This window comes from Condylura cristata, unplaced genomic scaffold (assembly GCF_000260355.1).
Source record: "Condylura cristata isolate star-nosed mole 26May11 unplaced genomic scaffold, ConCri1.0 scaffold00025, whole genome shotgun sequence".
Classification (NCBI taxonomy): domain Eukaryota; kingdom Metazoa; phylum Chordata; class Mammalia; order Eulipotyphla; family Talpidae; genus Condylura; species Condylura cristata.
Window position 1 is genome coordinate 20,094,031 of NW_004567126.1, and position 17,270 is coordinate 20,111,300.

Genomic DNA, 17,270 nt, shown 5'->3' on the forward strand with positions numbered 1-17,270 from the left:
CCGCCCTGCCCCCCGCCCCGCCACTCCCCGGCTCCTCGGGACTCCGCTCGTCCTCCTGGGATCGTCTCCGCCGAGGGGGCCGCGCTTTGCCGGTAAGCGGCTGCGGAGGTGGCAAAGTTGGGTTCTTTGTCTTTGGAGGGAACGAGGCTCAGGTGGGGACCGATCGCGGGGCGCAGGGGCCGCGTGTTTTGTTTTGATCGGTGGGCGTAAGCGGTCTTCCGCCCGGCAGCTGCAGGGCTTGGGGGATGCGGAGGGGGAGGAGGTGGGTGTCTGAGGGGAGAGGGGTCAGGGCCCTGGGCCCCGAGCCGCTGGCCAGGGCCGAGGCTGTGGGCTTTAGAAGGGAAGAGGGCTGCGCCCACTCTGTGTTCAGGGCCAGTTTTCCCTTTGTTATAATACTTGGAGCCTTGGGCACTTGATTGGCGCTGGGGATGCGAAGATGGGGGAGCGGCTGGATGTAGTGTGAACACCTGAGCCCCGCAAAATGGGTTGGTGCTGTGAGGCCACCGTGGGAGGTGGCGGGGGCTGCAGCCAAGGTTTCTGGGGTGGGGTAGAACTGGGTTCTAGGCATGTGGATTCGAGGGAACATCTGTATCATTTTTTCCCCCCTTCTTAGCAATTTTTTTTTCTTGAGAGCCCCTTCTGTCCCCTCCCCCCATTCCTACCTTCCCTCAAGCCCAACCCCACTTCTCCAGCAGGGCTGGCCCTGGCAGGGCCTCCCCCATTGTGTCTCACTGGGCCTCTGCGGGGAGTTGAAAGAGCAGCCTGGGGCTCCCCTCGCCAGCTTCTGGCTCTTACAAGTGGTGGCTGGTGGGAAAGCCCTTGAGGAGTTCTGGTAGACTGGCACTGGAGGGTGGGATCCAGCTGCGGAGGGGAGGAGGGAGGGAGAGCCTGCCCTGTCTCTGCTGCCAACTCTGGACTGGGGGGCTGCCCACGAATGCACCTCAGTCTCTGGTTCCTTTGTCTCCTGGTGTGCTCTGCTGGGCCTGCATTTCCAGGGTTGTGGATGATCAGCGGGCAACTCTTGTCCTCATGGAAGGACCCCACTCCGGGGGCCCACCACCCTCATGTTGTATATATGGATGTGTGTGTCTTTCCGCAACTTCGCCTTTTGCACGTGACCTGCCTGGTAGTTGCCATGGAAACTCCTCTTCAATTCTCAACCTCCCTCCTTTTCCTGCCCATTCCTCACCTCCATATCTCCTCCCCTCCCCCCAATATGGTTGCCTGGATACTGGTTATCTCTTGCTTCTCTGGGTAGGAGACCCTAGATAGTTGAGCCCCTGCTCCAAACTGATGCCACTCCACTCTTGCCCCTAGGATACATCACAACCCCCCAAACATATATCCATCATTAGTACACACTGCACATCCTGCTCGCCACATACATCCCATAAACACACTGTCACACATACACCACTCACTCACATCACACTTCGACACGATACACACCCCAATACACCGTGCTTATACCACACCACACCACACCCCTCAGAGTACGGCATACACACCCTCCCATCGCTGTGTGTGCTCACACACATCACCATCCAAATATGCTGTCGCTTCCTCCCTCCAACACACACACACACTCACACACACACACACACACACGCTCATGTGCACACATTATACTTTCAAGTAGGTCTCAAGTTAGAAGGACGGGGCACCTTCCTGCCTCGTTTAGGCCTGCTCTGTCGCGCCCTGTGCCCAGGAGTGTACGGGGAGGCTCAAGAGGTCCAGATGGAAACACCTCCCAGACATGCCAGCGCATGGAGGGAGAGAGAAGCGCTCTGCAGGTTTTGTAAAAGAGCAGCCCCTCTCCTGGGCGCCGGGCTCAGGCCAATTTAGCTCTCTGCACAGCTTCCATAACCCTGCCCGGACTCCGGGAAGGCAGAACTCCTGCCCATCTGCAGGCTTCACTTAGCCCCTGAGTCTTCCTGCCCAACAGGATCAGACAGCGTGGGCCACGGAAGGTTCTTGCCTCCCCAGAGGACGGGGGAGAGGTTGTGGCTACCAGGAGAGCGAAGGACAGGGACAGCAGGAGCCAAAGGGAGGCCACGGGCCAAGGAGAGTGAGCCAGAGGGGTGAGTGGGGCAGAGGAGCCCCGAGGGTGGGCATGCGGTGGGGCTGTCCGCCCCTGTCGGGGCGTAGGCCACCCTCTCTCCCTCCAGCACGCTCTCTCTCCTGATTGACTCCGCCAACCAAATCTGCGTGCCGGAGTAGAGCTGGTTGGAAAGGCTCTGGGCTGGCAGGGCTTTCCCAAGGCCTGTGGCCTCTGTGGCAGTCCGGCGGCAGACCTGGAGGAAAGACTCTTCTTCCGGGCCTCCCTGTGATTTTTGGATGCGGAGGCTCCATGCCATTCAGTCATCCGAGGAATTGTTCTAAGCACCAACTGTGCATGAATTAGGGAGGTCAGGCTGGTGGGGAAGGAGACACAGCCCTCGACCTCCGCACCCTCGATTTCCCAGAGCCAGAAGATGCCTTGGGGGGACATCTGGCCAGGACACTGCGTAGAGGGGGTAGAGGGGAAGCTGCGGCTCAGAGGTCACTCGCCCCGCCGTGTGGTGTCCAGACCTGACTCTCCAGCCAGATGTTTGACTCCGCCTTCCCTGTAGCAGGCCTCTTCCCTTCTCACCTCATCCTCTGGAGGCTGGGCCTTCCCTTCCAATGCATGGGTGCCCTAGTGGGCAGGAAGCCTGCTCCATTTGGGGGGTGGGGGTGGAGTGGGGGCGAGTGTGGCAAGGGAGCAGGGGAGGGGTGTTCCTAGACCCTGAAGTCGGCCCCCAAAACCTAGATCCCATTCGCCAGAATGTATCTCCCCATCCTCAACCCTGTTGCATTTCCTGGCTCCCAAATCACCCACCAGCTTCTGCCCCAACCCCACGGGGAAAGCAAGACCCAGGGGCAGAGAGCTGGATGCACAAAGGCTGGAGGTGTGTGACCCCAGGCTGTGTCTCTGCCTAAGGCAGATGCGTCACTCCACAGAGGGTCTGGGGGAAGCCAGGCCAGGTGAGAGGCATCAATGTCTTAGACTGGAGAGCAGCTGAAAGCCTGCAAGAGTTTAGATCCCTACTTACGCATCTGTCAGTGTTGCCTTATTTTCAGGGGGTTCACAGTCCATGATTTCTAAGACACTTCACCCTTTTAAGTTTTTGTAGACTGTACAGTCTTGAAAGTGATCCCCTTTTCTCTCCAGGTGCCAAATTGCATTCGTTATTTCATAACACAGGGCTGCAACTGAGTGGAGTGGGAAAGTATTCTGGAGAAAGCTGCCTTTACGCCATTGGACCAGGGGTGCCCCGAAGCTGAGATTGGGTTTTCTGCTCTGAGGCTTTGGGAGCCAGACCCTCCTGGGCGCCGGGGTCCACCTTGTCTGTTCTGCCAGGACAAAAATGGGGGTCGGTGATCATCTGGTGGGTCTGTGAAGTCCTCCAGAGGGAGGAGAACCTTGGGCCAGCTGGAGAGTGTGACATGGTGTGGTCAGGGCTCTCGGTCCCTGATGAGGAGCGGAGCATCTCTGGCCAAGACAAAGCTTGGCACCAACTTGACAGCATCTTCTCTGCTCTGGGAAGGGGAGGAGGGAGGAAAGGATCCCCTGACCGGGAAAGGTCTGAGGCGCTTGGAGCTTGCACAGGAACACGATTGTTACAAAGATGTGCAGGGAGGGGTTGGCAGGAGGCCCAGGAAGGGCTGAGGCCCTGGGGATCAGGCTGGGGCCATGGGAATGTGTTTGCTGCAGCTCAGAATATCTGACGGGGCAGCGGAGCCTGGGTGAGGGAGGACTTAGCTGGAATGACAGTGACCACCACCCAGCTGGGAGCCGAGCCAGACCTCCGAAGAGAACAAAGTCTCCAAGGCATACATCTTTGAACAAATGTTCAGAGCCCCTCCAGGGCCACAGGGAGCTTCTCTGGCTCTGAGCTGAGAAAAGGTTTCGTGTCCATTGGAACAGAGCCCTCCCACGGGGGTAGGACAAGTGATGTGACCTGACTTCCTTTGTCCCCTGCTTCCTCACCTGCACCCCCGCCAGGAAGCTTCTGCAGCCTGCAGACCCCCTCCCGGCCTGCCGTGTGCACGTACACTCAGCCGCACCGTCGCTCACACCTCACACCTGCGTGACCCTGTGCGTCCAGCACACAAGCACCTGCTTGCCGGCTCCCGTGCGCCTGTCCCCTCTCCCGGTTCAGTCTCTCACCTGGACCATCCTGGTGGCTTCTCAACTGACCTTCTCTCCACCCTAATCCATTCAGCAGGGATCCCTCGAGTCAGGCCCCGCTGGGTCAGGCTTCCCTGGCTCTGGTGCCTGGCACCGGTCCTCAGCCCTCACCTGGCTGCCGCTACTGCCCGGCCGCCTTCCTCCTCCGAGATTAGCGGTTCCTGCCTCCTGCACTGCTCTCGCCCCACCTGGGGTGTGCCCTGGCCCCAGCCGGCTGAGGAGTGGGTGGCTGCCCTTAGAGACACACCCGCTAGGCTTCTCACCCCACTTCCGTACCCCATTCTTCTCGGTCTCTTAACTTTCATCTGTCTGCTTCCCTGTCCTCCTGACGAGCGTGAGGACCGAGTCGGGTAAGCTGTGTAAAGTGATGCCTTCTGCTTTCAGGATGCAGCTGCTATCAGAATAGCCATCCTGGCTGTGTTGTTTGAATAACATCGTTCTTGTGTGGTTGTATCAACCTTCAAGGCTCCTCTCAAATATTCTTTCAACAGCTTTTCCTAATTCCCTGTACATACATACATACGCTTTCTTCCTCCCCTCCCCTTGAATGCCCTGGTGGTTCCCCTTAGGGCACGTACACTGTGCCTGGTCCTTACACACATCCTGATACAGCACCCCAAAGACACGATCTGCTTGTCTCCCCAGACACTGCCTGGCTCAGTGTGGGACAGGCAGAGAAAGTCCAGGGAGACAGGAAGCGTGCGAATGGAATACCTGGGGGAAGTCCTCTCCCCCGGGAGGTGTTAAAAGGACAGTTGTCCCTTAAAAGGGGCTCCCCGTTTGTCACTCATCCTGGCAAACACCGGTTTCCTAAGCTGTACGTTCCTCTAAGATGACACATGGTCTCAGTCTGCCCAGAGAGTCTAAGACACTAAGAAGCTGACCCCTTCTGCAGTCTGAGAGATGCTGATTTTTTTTTTTAAAGATTTATTTATGCATGCATAGAGAACTAGGGTACAGGCCAGAGGTGCAGGGGTAGTGAGAGGATTCACTGAAGCTAATTGAGGGGAGCTGAATCATCACAATGTTTTGATTGTGGGGATTTGACAAACACCCAGAAATGAGGCTGGGGGGAGGCAGAGCTGAGAAAGTTACAACAGATCCTCAGGTTGTTCTGAGCTTGAATCAGATTGTGACTTAAAAGGCTAATGACACTGAAGCATCTGTTCATCCAGCCCTCCACGTTTATTAAACAGCTGCTGTGCTATGCGCGGAAGACCCAGAATGTGCTTCTGTCTCCAAGGGTAGTCTGACCGAGGAGACGTGCAGCAGCGGTGGGAAGATGTGGGCCTTGGCTTCGGGGAAGTGGGGGGGCTGAGGCGAGAACCCTGCGTTTCCTGAAACAGACAGCCAAGGCCAAGCAGACCCACACGTGCCCCGTCCTCACCATCCAGAGCCAGGGCAGATTTCCAGGTGTGGGCCTGAGGCTCAGGCCCTGCCACTTGCATCCCAACACAGTAAGTAGTGCACAGTGTTCTGAAGGATCAAACATAATAGGCAAGAGCTGTGCTCTTAAGGAGGCGGCTACTTGGCGGGGGCGGGGTGTTGGCCAGCTCTGGTCCTGTGGTGGGGTTGGGGCTGCGTGCTGTGGGCCTGTTCCTGCTCTTTGGCCCTGGCAGCTGCTCCAAGTTTGTTTCTACTACTGGCGCTGCTTGTCTGGCCTCTCCTGAATGGTCCTTTGTCAGCAGGCATGTGGAGGAGGCGATTCCATCGCTGGCCTGACTTGCTCACGCCTGCCCAGCCTGCTGGGGCCTGGGCCCAGGGCACTGTGCAATGTTGTCTGCCATCCAGACTCCCTGGAACCAGACTGAGATCCCCTTGGGGCCTGGGCTCCCATGCTGGCAGCCGGCAGACCTGGGTCATGTTCCCTGAGTTGCTCTGGGCAACTCTGGCTCATTGGCCTTTGCTGGGATGGACCCTACAGTACTGCCCTGCACACCTGCCCCTCAGGGCTGTTCTGAGAAGCCCACGGGCTGACGGGTGATGCTGTGAAGACAATTACAGTCTCCAGGGACAGTGGGGAGGCAGTAAGGCCCTGGGCCCATTGGTAGGAAAGCTTGAGGGTCTTTCCAGAGAGACTTCTAGAAACCAGACCTATGCTTGTGGTTTGTGAGTTCTGTGTTTTTCCCTGATTTTTTTTAAGATTTATTTATGCATACAGAACTGGGGGTACAAGCCAGAGGTGCAGGGGCATTGAGAGGCTTCACCAGAGACAGAGTGGGGAGCAGAACAGGCAGATCGACGAAGTACACTGTGAGGGGAGCAGCGGGCGGGTCAGGAGAGGTCTGCCCGCGCCATGTGGTCACCTCCGGGGTGGGGGATTGAACTCACTGAAGCTGCTGTGGCCAGCCTGCAGTGCTGTCCAGCAGCCTTAGCCCGCTGCGCTGCCAGGGAGGGCCCTCCCTGATTACTTTTAAGATCAGTTCTTGTCTTCTTCCAGCCGTGTTTCTTTTTCCCCAGAAGTACTTCCACATTAGAAGTGGAAGACGTTTCAGGTGAAAATAAGCAGTCCTCTGCTATAAATAAAGGAGTGTTGTCCCTTCCTTCTGCTGCTGTGCAGCCAGTGGATGGTTCTGACCACAGGGTTTGCAGATCTGGCCTCCCAGCTAGGGAGGGCGTGCCCACCTGCATGAATGAAGGTTGGTGTGCAGAGTCCCAGAGGCGGGGCTTCTCCCAGGCCAGAGGCAAGTGACAAGGGGCCCAGTGGGAAGGGGTCACTCGGGAGATGTTGGCAGTGATGATCAGGGCCAGCACACCAGCCTCGCTCCGAGGCTGTCCAGCTGCCGTTAGCAAAGGGTGGGGTACCCAGGAAAATGACTGGAGCCATTGAGAGCTGCTGGGCCTCCTGGAAAGTCACTGTACTGCCCTCTCCTCATTCCCAAGGTCACTGGGAGCCCAGGACCCTCTAGGCTCCTCAGCCTCTCTCTTGGGAACCTTGTAAGCAGTCCAGTCATTTCAAACTAGGCTACTAAACAGCGCAGTTGAAGTTCCATTATTTATTTGCTGAGCATTTAAAATGCAAATCAAGAGGGCATGCTGCATTTCTCTGGAGCCCACTGATCCACCAGTGACTTCTGGCTGGACCCAGAACACCTGTGTTCTTTGTTTTGTTTTTTAAAGATTTATTTATTTATGCCTACAGAACTGGGGTCAGGCCAGAGGTGCAGGGAGGTGAGAGGATGCACCAGAGACAGGGTGGATCACTTCCGGTACCAGGGGTCAAACTGGCTTTGAGGCAGCTGTAAGCTGCTTGCAAGGCTGCGCCCAAACCCGTTGCACCACCAGGGAGGATCCCAGAGAACTTGCTTTTAAAGGCAACTTCATGTGCTTTGCTGGCTTCTTTCTGGCTTTGCGGTTCTGACTATAGAAACCCAGACCTTGTGACAGAGCATCAGGTTTGAGGAATAGGGCGCAGGGCTCTACCCAGGCCGGCCAGGAAGATGTGGAAATGATGATGGAATTTCTAAATGTTTATTATTTTAGAATAGAATTTCATTTTTAGGACAACTTTAGATTTACAGGAAAATTGAGCAGGTGGGACAGAGTTCCAGCACCTCTTCACTCCCCCACACACAGTCCCCCCATTATAATGGTTTCTGTTAGTGTGATTGTTGTTAGTGTCTTCTATCAGTGCAATACATTTGTTGCAGTTGGTGAACCAGCGTGGATATATTATAAAAGGCCACCTGTGTTGGGATTTCCTTCGCTTTTAGCTGCGGTTCTTTTTTGTTCGGGATCCTGCCCCTAACACCACTCTATGCTGTCACCTCTCTTCAGGCCTCTTGACTGTGGTGGTGTCTCAAGCAACCTTGTGCTTAGTGACCTTGACAATGTCCAGGAGGACTGGCCGGGTCTTTTGTAGAGTAGCCCACAAGTGGGATGTTCCCAATGCTTTTTTTGTGATTAGGCTGGGCTTTGGGTTTCGGGGGAGAAGACCTCAGAGGTAAGGGCTGGTGCCACCCCACGGGGTGGGGTGGGGGTCACACTGTGGACAGGACGCCACTGATGATGTCCCCGGGACTGGGTGCTCAGCACTTCCTCTAGGCAGCTCTGGGACTCATGGCTGGAACTCAGGTCTTTCCACTCCCCGGCAAACGCGTCAATCTGTCGGCAGGCTCACACTAGCTGTCTTTAGGGCCCCAACTGTGGCAAGTCATGGGACAGGAAGGGCTTTGCAGCTGGGAGAAGGTCACTAAAGAGAGCCACGTAGGATGTGCTGTGTGCCCAGCTGTGGGTGCTATGACCGGGGTAGGTGCCCTGGAGAAGGAAGCCTGCGGTCAGCCATAGGCCGGGTGGTAATTAGGCAAAGAGCACTTACCCGCCCGGCTGCATGTTCCAGCCAGTAGGGAGAATCCAGAAATTGCTGCGGCCTTGGCCACACCCCCAGAATTGAGTATTTAATGGGGCTCAGTTAATTCTTAGGCATTATCACCATGGCTATTGCTGTTATTTTATTATTGAGAAGTTCTCCATGTGATCCTGAGGTACAGCCAGGTTGAGAACTGTAGTAAACAGGGACGGGAAGTGTTTCTGAGTGGGAACAGCAGAACCTAGGAAGGCAGGGAGGTGGCTACACGGGTGGCGGGACACTGAAGTAGCCCATCATGAGTGAGTGGGAGGAAACACTGAAAGGGTAGGAAAAGGGTTGACTTAGACGCATTGATAGGGTAGAATAAAAAGCTTGAGTTTTAAACAATAAATAGGAACCCGAGCACCAGCACCAGGCATTCTTTTGGGGGAAGTGGTCAGCATACATATGAACAGACTAGCCATGCAGTAAGCAGTGGCCAGGATACATTGGAGGGAGGCGTTTAAAGATGGGGGGCTACTCCTGTGACATTCCGCAAGCTGACAGCTGACAGCGGATACATTCCTGGGCATGGTGGGAGAGAAAGGCCAGATTACAGAGCTGTGCAGGAGTCAGCGTGCCTGGGCCTTTGATCCGGTATGGAGACCAAGGGGGAGGAGAGACCTGGCAAGTCAGGCTGTCAGCTCCAGGAGGCAGGACTGGGGCACTGAGGGTCCTCAGTAGCAAGCTGAGTCCCTGGGCAACGCAGACCATCACCCGCTGTTTGCTAACTTGGTTACCCAAAGGAGAATTGTGCCATTCTTTCCAGTATTAAACGGTTCCAAATTTCCTCCTTTGCTCCAGCTAGTGCAGGCCAGTCTCAGCCTTTGGGAGAGCAACCTGATTAAATAACTCAGAGCAAGATCTAAATGACTGTTTGGGTTGGACATATTTTAAAAGAAGTCTTTGGGGGAAAAAAGTCTCTCTTTGGGAGAGTGTTGTGGGTGTGGCTGTATCTAGATTTTCGTTCTACTCCCTAATCTAATTCTGAGTCCTACCAGGAGAAAAGGGGGTTTGGTTTACAGTGTTGCAGTCCCCTCGGCAAGGGTGCCGCTGCCAGGCTGGTAGTCCTGCTGGCAACCCCTGTGAGCAGAACGCCGGCTGGCCGACCACCTCCCGCTGGCCTGGGCCACCGTCCAGCTCCCTGCCGGCGTGCTCAGCGTGCTGCTGGACAGAGAGCAGCGGGGCCGGCAGCTGCTTCGAGGTGGGTGCAGGCTGAGGGGGAGCAAGAAGGGTCTGTGCTGAAGCTCAGCTGGGAGGTGCCACACCCCTGTGAACAGCAGGGGTCTGAGGAGGTCTGGCAGATGTGCCAGGCGCTCTCACACTCCTCAGGGCCTCTGGCTTCACCCTAACAGCACGTAGAATGGACAGAGCAGAGTTGGGCGAGATACTGTGAAAGAGGAAAAGGACATCGGACCTGCCGAAGTCACATATAGCTGACTTCATCTGGGTCGTTCTCACACTGGGTTTTGTCCCCTGGAGGAGCTCTGTGGGTCTTCAGTTAGACCAGCATCTTCGTTTTCCTTCATTGGCTCAACTTGCCCTGTCGCCAGGGAGGCAGAATTAGGAAGCCGGTTATCCCTTTGTTAGTGGTGGGACTTGGGGCAGGTAACACACAGCTCAGAGCCCCTCGTTTTCTAGTCCATAAAAGGCTGAACCCGACAACCCACGAGGCTGTAGTGTTCCCTTGGGCTGGCGGGTAAGGGTGGCATCTTCCAGTGTTGGGGTTATCGGCTTCATCGTCAGCATCCCCTCTGCCACAGGGCGGGGAATAGCAGGTGGGAGGGAACATTTGGAGCACAGTTGCTCCCCTTTCTCTTCTGACAGCCATGAGCCATGGGCTTGAGGGGACTAGAGTGTTCTAATATATCGTGCCCCAGAATCTTCTCCCAAGAGGGCGGGAGAATTAGGGCACCCTCACCAGCCCCCTCCCCCCAGTTCTATAGAAGTCCGCTTGGCTCTGCCTCTGTACCTCAGGGCCCCGCCCTGTTGGAAAGGTGCAATGAGAGGGGCCAGGTGGGAGGCCCTCAGAAGGCCAGACAGCAGCCTGGGCAGGTGGGTCTTCCCGGGAGCCCTCTCCTGGGATGGGAGTGGGGGCTGGTGTTGGGTCTTAGCTGCTGCCCATCTCCTGCCAGCTGGGAGGGAGGCTGGGCTGGGCTGGGCTGATGTGTGGAACCCCATGCTCACTCACCAAGGGACCTTGCTCTTCCTGCCTCCATTTCGTGCCCTGTAAAATGGGTTGACTGTGATACACACGTTCTCGGCTATTACGCATCAATATTTACAGTACTAAGAATATTGCCCCATCTGTGTTCCTTGTTGTAATGATTATGATCAACTCTTATATCCAGGACAGACCCTTAGACTGGGCTTCAAATATGGACTTTCCACCTTGGAATTTTCTGAGCCTCTTATTTCTTTGTGTGGAGTCCTTAGGACTCTTATGCTCCAGGCAGACCTCTGTCCTCATCTCCAACTCCTGATCGCCAGCTTATTCACCTAGCTTCGCTGCTCTCTACCACCTGGAAGACTCACCTGTGTTTCTTCCACCTTCTGCTCACAACCCCCTGCAGGCTGCTGCCCCAGGATGTGCAGTGAGTGGGGGTTGGAGATGCAAGGAGCTCCAGCCTACAAGGTTCCTCTGCAGGAGGCTTGGGGCTCCGGGGCCCCCTGACTCAGGTGGATGAACCTGTGGGGTGGGTGGGTTGCCCAGCCTGGATCCGCAGCATCGCATAGAGGTTTTCATAGTGAAGGAGGCTGCAGCTGTGTCATGTAGCTATATGAGTAAAGGGAGTTTTTTAAACAGCCTCCCAGCTGCAGGCCAGAGATGAAGAACCCACCTCCATTTTTATAAAGACAGATGCTGAAATTTGGTCATGCTCTGAGTCACTGTGGCTGCGGAGCTTCAAGACCTGAGACACTGGACATGCACAGCCACGGTGGCCTTACCCCGTTGCTCGCTCACAAGGCCCAGCAGGCCCGCTCTAGACGGAGGAGTGCAGAGTGTAGGGTGCAGGAAGGGCCCCAGCCAGGCCCCCTCTTCTGGACTCTGAAGGTCAAGTAGATGCTGCCCTTTTGTTCTTTGCTTTCTTTTTTACTCCAGTACATAAACTCCTGGGAGAAAAACTCCCGGGAGAACTTTAAGCCAGAGCAGCGAAGGTGGCAAGCAGAAAGGCAGTAAGCACTTTAGAGATGTAAAAGGCAGCTGTGTGAGTGCAGGAGGTGGTTTGGGGCCAGGGATGCCTGGCTGCCGGTGCGGCTGGAGTAACAGGGAGTCGTGGGGGCGGTGGGGATGCCAGAGAAGGTCAGGGAGAACAATCCAGCCTTTCTGGCATGGAGGCATTGTGAGGCCTAAGTTCTCATAAAACTAAAACACGTTCCAAAGCCAAGTCATGGGTTTGGGCGTTAGCAGCCGGTTTGTGCTGACCCCTGCCCCGAACCTCATTCATCAGCATGTGGAATTGACCCTTGATGGCACCCCTCATAACAGAACCCAAAAGCTAAGGCTTGACCACTGGGACCAGTCCGCTGTCTCCAGAAAATTCCTGCTTAAAAACAAATAGACCAGACTACTCCGCTCCCTACTCTACTCTCAAAGAGTGAGGCTTAGTACTGGCTCAGGAATATAAAGAATCCACTACTCTGCCAGGAAATCAGACTAATTTTCCATGCTAATATTTCACCCTGGGCCTTCTCTGTTTCTTATTCTTAGCCTGACCTTCTAAGATCTAAAACACTGCCACCCAACATACCCACACGGCACAGTGGGGGTGCTTGGAAAGGGCTTTCTAAACTTCTCTTTGCCCCTCTGTTGAGAAAGTAGGAGCTGACTCCATGCCTTCTGAAGGACTTTTCTGGATAGTTCTGACATTTTCCTCCCCAGCAGCCAGTGTTTCCCCCAGCATCCCTGTCAACGGTCATCTTCTGGTGGCGAGCACAGGGGCCTGTGAGGTGCTGCCTCCCAACCCTCTGGAGCCTCGGTCATCTTCTTTCCTTCTCTGGCTGCCCAAGTGACTCAGGCCCTGTTCTGCCTGCCCTGCTGCCCCTCACGGCCACTCCTCTCCTCTGACCCTGGCTGCCCACCGCCCAGTCCCTGGTCATGGGAACAGTGTGTCAGAGGCATGGCCGTGAGCCTGGCTCTGCTTCCGACCTACTGGATGAATTGCATCACTTACGTGTGGGCCTCAGTTTCCTCAATAAAATGTAAACGCTTGCAACTCAATTGTTCTAGTTCACTCTGGCATTCTGGGGTTCCAAATCCCATCTGGTCAACCTCACTGGTCTTAGGTATATCCTGTTCATACACAGTGGAGTCTTCTTTTAACAACTTCTTGTCCCAGAGATTTGAATCTGCCCTAGGCTAAACCATGCCCTTTGAGCACACAGTAACAGCCTGGGTTGGCCAGTTACCCTAGCAAGGGGGCCCAGGCCTTCTGCCACCTCATAGGAGGGCATTTTCTGGCTGGTGCTGTCTGGAGGGAGGAGGCTCATCTTTGGGGGGGGATCCATCCAGGACCCAGGTCTTGGTGATCCCTCTGGGCATGGCTTCAATGAGCCAGAGCTTCAAGGAAGGCAGCAGGCAGGCTGGAAGGGGAGGGGGTGAGGCTTGGGGCTGAGGAGGCCTAATGAAGCGCCATTGAAATTTGGAGCCTGTGTGTTTTGAAGGGAGATTCTTTCTGAGTTATTTTCACAATAGAAATGATATTCTGATCTACCTCATTGCTGCCTAGAATCCAACATAATATAGTGAGTTACTCCATTACCAATCAGTGGCTTCTCTTCTGGAGCTACTTTTACCCAGCAATTATGTGAGATGATGTGACTCAGTACGGAAACATAATTGCCGGAGAAACTCTCTGATTGCTCTCTCCTGCACATGCAGCAATGTGTGTGCACATGGCAGGGGGTTCAGCAGGAAAATGAACGCAAAGGGCTGCTGCCCCCCTAAATGTCGGCCATTTACCAATGTAGAGATAAGTGAGAACATGAAAGATGAAAAATGAGTAGAAACTAAATTCTTTCTCATAAGATGCTCTAGGGAAAGCAAAATGTGGATGAGCTCATTTTCCAGAAGGGGGGCTGGTTCGGAGATCTGGAGGTTGAGAGTTGGGGAGCAACAGAGTGAGGAGGTTCAAGACTCCCTCTTCTATTAGAGCTGACTTTTCCAGATTCTTGTTCTGGGGAGCCGAGCCTCAGGTGGGTGCCTGTGCCCCAGTGAGCATATCCCCCGCAGGCTAATGTGTTCCTGAACCCCAACTCCCACTCCTGGCTCCACGGTGGGCCCTGCCCTCCCCTTTCCCAATGACCCCTCTGTCCCTTCCATTTCCACTGGGGGCTTGGAAGTGAGATTGGTCACTCCCACCACCCCTAACTATTTCCTCCTCCTGCCAGGGAGCCCCAGAAAGCCCAGCTTCCTTTCTGGAGGAAAGGAATGTAATAACTGGCAAGTGGAGGACACAGAAGGGTGTTGGGCTGGAGGGAGGGGAGACCAGATAGAGTTTCTGAGGGCAGCGGTGAGAGAAGTCACTGTGTGTACTGCAGAGGCTCTGTGTGCTTGGCCACTCGGTTTTGGGGGCGTTGCCAGTGATTCCATCACTAAGATTAAAAAAAAAAAACCAATTTAGGGACCAAAAAGCACCCCAAGAAGCCTGTGCTGAACAGTGGCTGGGCAGCAGCTTAAAGAAGTGGGGTGTTTGTTACTCTCAACTCCTTTAAGAGGATTTCTTTAAGCACACTGTAGCCTGATCATAAATGTCTTCTTCAGAATACAAAAACCGTTACTCCTCTAGTCTGGCATTCTCATCTTCACAGTCTGACCCCAGTTCTCTGATGGGAATTCTCGCCACTCACCCCCTTGGGGTTCTTCAGTTTTGGGGAAGGTGTCTTGCTCTAAAATGGCAAATACTTGGGAGGCTGCTGTCGGGCCCGCCTGGTGCTCTCCTGCCCTTTGGGCAGCCAGTGCTGAACGAAAAGCCTCAAGATTGAACTTGATCCTATCTCTGCTTCCCAATTTCACGTCGTCGGCTCATGCTGTTTCCTCTGCCAGAATGCCCTTCCTTCTCTCTCTTCTTTCTGCTGCTCCTTGAAATCCCTCCCTATTCCTGGTTCAGTAGAATGTCAGCTCCCCAGTGGAAAGGCCCAGGCTCCCTGCTGTTTTCCTCACTCCTCCTGTCCTTTCCTGAGTGTGGTCTCTCCCGCTCTGGGGCTCTCTTCGCTCTCGCCGTATCTGCTGATATGTCAGGGCCCCCTGCTTCTGAACCCTTGGACGATGACTTCTGTCCTGTTCATCTGTGTGGCCCTTGCAGAATCTAGAATAAATTTAACTCTAGAATAATTTCTAAGAATTCAGTGTGCATAGTGGGATTGACCTAAGCATCTGTGGAGGTGATTGTGGGGCAGTTGAGAGGAAGACGCAGCAAGCAGGCTCTGGCGCTCTTGACCTGAGCCTTCCCGCTCCCAGCTTGGCTAGAACTGGCCAAGGGACCGCTGTGGGAAGCCTGGCCCTGTGTCCTACGCTCTGTCTCCTCGCCTTGTATCCAGTATTCACATCAAGGTCCCTGGGATTTGAAGACTTTTATTGTCTAGTTCCATCTTCCTTCCAGGTCCTGAGCCAGGTCTCCCCACTGGCTAAGCAAGGAACAGATGTAACTTGAAGATGTAATTTGGAGGTGAGACTTAGTCTGAGAAATAGCAGTGAACCTGACCTTCTCCCTCCACCTTTCCCAAAACAAAGCTTGATCAAACCATAAAGATTTTATAAATAACAGGTACTCAGAACTTACTTTATTTCATACTTTAAAAAAAGTATTTAGGATAGTAGGGTTGACTGACAGTACACTGGAGGACCTTTCTTCTCAAAAACAAACAAGCAAAACAAGCAAAAAAAAAAAAAAAGCTGCACAAAAACAGCCCAGGCAAACCAGATTTATTATTACAGTGCTTGGCTCATAAGAAAGGAGATCTTCTAATCCCTAATTGATATTCTTTCCCAACCAGGAACTACCTGAAAACTAAAAACTCTACAGGCCCATGAGATAAAACTGACATTGGATTGTAGGAAATGCAATCAGAACTTAAGGTAGGCAGAGCTGCTTTTAGAATGAATGCTGACATTCTGAATTCTGGGGACTTAATAAGCTTTGGGCCCCCAAAATTTAGGGGTCAAACCAGAGACTCCACATTAAGTCCAAAACTCATGAGAGGCACTAAAATGATGTTTATTACAGGACTATTTCTCACAGATTAGAAGCTAGCAAATATGAACTCACAATCAAAGCTGGCCAGACAGGAGCAAAACCAAGTGACTAGGATTGACAGGCACCGAAACAACAAATAGATTTCGGCATATACCTCCCCCACCCATCTCCCACCCCACAGGGCTTTAAGATTTTGGAATTATCAGTTAAAGCAAATTAAGTAACAGTGTAGAAAATGTTCGAAGGAAAAAAATGGGATCCAAAAAATGTGCAGGTAGTAGAGACTAAGGAAAATGACCGGTACTGTGATGATGGCACATGGGGGACTTGGTGACAGGGAGCCCAGGGGATTGCAACTGAGATGGGAAAATGCACAAGATGATGGAAAAATAAACTATTACATGTGTATGTATATGTATACATATAAGACAGACAGAAAGAAAAATGACCAGGTAATTCCAGAAAGAACCAAATAAAGCATTTAGAATAGATCATATAATCGCTGAAATACAAAATGAAAGGGATGTGTTGACTAATGGGTTAAATATAATTTAAAAAAGAATCAGTAAATGGAAAATAAATCTGAAACAATTACTCAGAGTGTAGCATAGAGAAACACGGAAGTAGAGAGAGAAAGAACAGTTAAGCAACATGGAAAGTAGAAGGAGAACATCTGACATCATCACAGTTTCAGAAGGGAAAAGAGAATTGAGGAGAGACAATATCTGAAGAGAGAATGGCTGAGAGTTTTTTTATAATCAACGAAGAGGATGAATCCATAGGTAAAGGAAGCACATCAGAATATGCAGGAATAAATCCACATATGACAATAAGCAGATTCTCCAGCAGCAGTACTGGAAATCGGAAAGCAGTGGACTCACATCTCAAAGTGCTGAGTCAAAACAAAAAACGATCTAAAGCCATGTCCATGTCCAGGGATAGGGTGTGTTAATAGTTCTGTTGGTGCCTAACACACTGCCACAAACTTGGCCACTTAAGTGATACTTGTCGCTTCATGGTTTCTGTAGATCAGAGGCCCAGCACTGTTTACTTGGGCTCTTCACTTCAGTCTTACCAGCCTTCCGTCTACATACTGTCTAAAACTGTGGCCTAGTCAGAGCAGCCACTAGGGAAAAAATCTGTTTCCAGAGTCCTGCAGGTTGTTGGCAGAACTCATCTCCCTCAGTGGGAGGACTGAGGTGCCCGTTCCCTTGCTGGCTGTTGAGGAGGGGTGGCTCTCAGCAGCTGGAGGCTTCCCATAGTTTGTCTGGTAGTCTTCTCCCCATAGACCCTCCCATGATATGAACACTCACTCTTCAAGGAGAACCACATCTAACAGTGCAAGCACGTGCCTGACAGTCTATCACATCACCATGTTCCGGCTCCTGTCTCCATCAGGAGTAGGAATCACATAGAAATTTGAATACAAAGGGTTGGAATTGTTGGGGATCACTTTGAGGTCTGTCCACCTCAAGGGTGAAATGAAACATGCATAAAAAAAGACAAGTGTGTG

At 53.2% G+C, this 17,270-nt stretch overlaps 1 protein-coding gene across 1 annotated transcript in view; it reads left to right on the plus strand.

The window, feature by feature from the left end:
- Window positions 1-6: 6 nt before the first annotated feature.
- The window catches only part of LOC101635921 (FXYD domain-containing ion transport regulator 6), a 39,563-nt gene continuing 22,299 nt past the window's right edge, over window positions 7-17,270 (plus strand). The window contains exon 1 of the mRNA XM_004688833.2: window positions 7-92. The gene's annotated coding sequence lies outside the window, so the exon portion shown is untranslated. The remainder of the gene's footprint in view (window positions 93-17,270) is intronic.